This window comes from Agelaius tricolor, unplaced genomic scaffold, assembly GCF_023055355.1.
Source record: "Agelaius tricolor isolate 1412-34295 unplaced genomic scaffold, bAgeTri1.0.p SCAF_17, whole genome shotgun sequence".
Lineage (NCBI taxonomy): Eukaryota > Metazoa > Chordata > Aves > Passeriformes > Icteridae > Agelaius > Agelaius tricolor.
This window is the reverse complement of record NW_027269277.1, coordinates 5181691-5184679: the sequence shown is the minus strand read 5'-3', so window position 1 is coordinate 5184679 and position 2989 is coordinate 5181691. Positions and strand designations below refer to the sequence as shown.

The following is a 2989-nucleotide window of genomic DNA, read 5'->3' as shown; positions in this document are numbered from 1 at the left end:
ACTCCACCGCCTCCCTGGGCAGCCCTTCCAGTGTCTGACCACTCTTCCAGGGATGAAATTCTTCCTGATCTCCAACCTGAGCCTCCTCTGGTGCAACTTGAGGCCGTTCCCTCTCCTCCTGTCCCTGTTCCCTGGGAGCAGATCTGGCTGTCCCCTCTGTCAGGAGTTGTGCAGAGCCACAAGGTCCCCCCTGAGCCTCCTTTGCTCCAGGCTCAGCCCCTTCCCAGCTCCCCCAGCCCCTCCTGGAGCTCCATTCCCTTCCCCAGCTCCATTCCCTTCTCTGAACACGCTCCAGCCCCTGAATGCCTCTGTCCCCATACCTGTCCCTGGCCCTGGAGGGGACAGGCAGCGTGGCCTGGCCAGATAAAGCCGGGGGGCCGGGCAGGAAGGGGAGCAGCTGCTCCTTATCTCCCTTCCTGCAGCTCCCCCAGTGCCGCTGCTTTTTTTGGTTTTTTTTTTCTTTTGCTAATAATAAAGCTGGGTTTTAGCAAGCAGGAGCTGTCAGGCTTCCAGGAGGGTGTCCTGGGCAGCAGAGATAGCACCCATGGGGGCTGCCTGCCTGCTCATCCACCTCCTCCAGCCATGGATCTCCCGGAGCTCCAGGCACAGGCAGCAGCTCCTGGGCTGGTCCAGCTGGTACTGTTATCCTGGTAATTTTATCCTGGAAATTTTATCCTGGTAATTTTATCCTGGTAGTTTTCTCTTGGTAGTTTTATCCTGGTACATTTTTTACAAGGCTAAGGAATGACAGGACAGGCTTCACACTGGCAAGGTTCAGGGTTACGTGGGATATTGGGAAGGAATCCTTCCCTGTGAGGGTGGGGAAGCCCTGGCAAGGGGTGCCCAGAGAAGCTGTGGCTGCCCCTGGAAGTGTCCAAGACCAGGTTGGACAGGGCTTGGAGAAACCTGGGATAGTGGAAAGTGTAGAATGAGATGATCTTTGAGGTCTGTCCAACCCAAACTCCCCTGTGATTTCATGATTCTATGAAAATTATTATTTCTCCTTAGTGTCACAGGGAGCAAGGCATCATGTCCCAAGTAACTTCCTGGGTCCCCACGTTGGATATGTCACTGATAACAGCTCCCAGGCTGCTTATCAGCAGAGCACCATCATTCCTGCCTTCTGTGCCCACCTGAACTAGTGTCTGTGAGAACTTCTGCCTTTGCTAAACACATGGAGAACAATTGCCATTTGATGGGGGATAATTGGAGGGATCCAGAAGCATTTAACAATTGGAATATCATTCTGCTCCTTGGCTTTTTATTTTTTCCTGTTCCAGCTACAATGTCATTCACTAATGAATGCAGCATGGGCTGGGATTAGGTTTAAAGCAGTATTTTCCTGTTGCTGTTCCCTACATGTTGGTCGCACCCTTAATGATCTTCCTAGGAAATATTTACTTTGAGGAGTTTGCTTCTAAGTCCTCCAAGTGATCAAAACCAGGCAAGGCATGGCTTGCTCTCCTATGACTTCAGTTTTTCCTGGAAAGAAACAGGAACAAAGAAAAATTCCTACTTCCAAAATTAATGCAAATCAGCTTGAAGATCATCTTGTCCCAATAAATGAACACTCCATTCTTTCTCAGGCAGGCTAATATTGGCTTTTAAGGGAAGAGAAACTCCAGGAAAAATCAGGACTCGTTGGCAGGATGGACCTTCTGTGAGAAATCCCAGCCAGGGGTGCCAGGATCACTCTGGAGCTGAAGTTTGGGAAGCAATTTGGGCAAATGAGGAGGTTGACCAGGAGGCTGCCACGTTCACTCCTTCCTTCCACCTCCACCACGTCCCTGGGCAGCCCCTTGCCATGCCTGGCCACCCTTTCCATGGAGAAATTCCTGTTGATGCTCCAGAGGATGCTGCACTGAGCCTTCCAAGAGATGCCTCTGCCATTTGCAACACATGTGCAGTTGAATTTTGTCTGACTGTCAATAAACCCACAGGACATAATTACACCCCAAAATTCCCCAGACTTGAAAGCCTGACCGTCCCTGCCTTGTTCTCCACGAGCTGTAACTCAATGTAAACCCCTCTGTCTCTCTCCATTTTCCAGTTCTTTCATTCATTCCTGCTGAGTAATTAAAAATGGCTTCTAAATAAACAGCGGGGATGATTTCCGAAAAGTTCTGTATTTCCTTGCAGGGCTGGGACTTCTGTCATTGGCCCACTTAAGTGGTTTTGAAAGATTGTATACAGGTTCCTTTTACAATGTATTTGAAGTTTGTAATCCTGCTTAAACACACAAAAATAGGAAGGATTAACAAACTGCCACGCTGAGGCCAAAAGAAGACAGAGCTAAAAGCAATCAAGGAGCAGCCTATCAGATCCATGAAATAAATTGGGGGAAAAGTGGAAAACTGTCAACAAAAATAATATGTTATGGATCCTCAAGCCTTTGTGTTTATGCTAGAGGAAGCCTAAAATAATCTGTGGTTTCTGATGCTTGATTTAGTTTTCCACAAGCCTAATTAACACCAGATTAAGTTTGCTGCCACTATAGGTTATTGCTTAGACTGACAAATCCTGGCTGTTTATTTGTTTCCTAAAAAAATGACTGGAGGCAATAACAGCATGACACAATCAATAAGGGTGAAAACAATGCTGTAATATTCATTTTTAGAAACTTCATCTTCAGGAGAAACCCCCTTGACTTTCTGCATTAAATTCTGGCCCCAGAGTCTTTACAAAGGGAAAAAATCCCATTGATTGATTGTCCCTTTGATTTAAGGTGCAGCCCTGTGAATTTAAACTAAAAATCATGGATTTGCTGCAGTAGATGGGTTTTCCCAGATGTTTCAAGCAGCCCATGGGCTCAGGGGCTTGGCCAGGTGTGGGCCAGGGGCTCATGGAATGGAGCTGAACAGGGCAGAGATTTACAGAGAGGAAATCCCTCATGTTGGCATTGACCCCTAGTGTGGATTATTTATAGGGAAAATACCCCAGAGCGGCATCAGCCGTTCTGTGACTCTGTCAGTGCAAATGTCACCACACC

The 2989-nt window shown here is 47.7% G+C and overlaps 1 long non-coding RNA gene across 1 annotated transcript; it reads left to right on the top strand.

Moving 5' to 3' along the window:
- The first annotated feature begins 421 nt into the window (after window positions 1-421).
- LOC139597514 (uncharacterized) lies at window positions 422-2120 on the top strand. The gene is made up of 2 exons (XR_011681623.1): window positions 422-650; window positions 1587-2120. It is a non-coding gene; the product is annotated as an uncharacterized lncRNA (long non-coding RNA).
- Window positions 2121-2989: the final 869 nt, after the last annotated feature.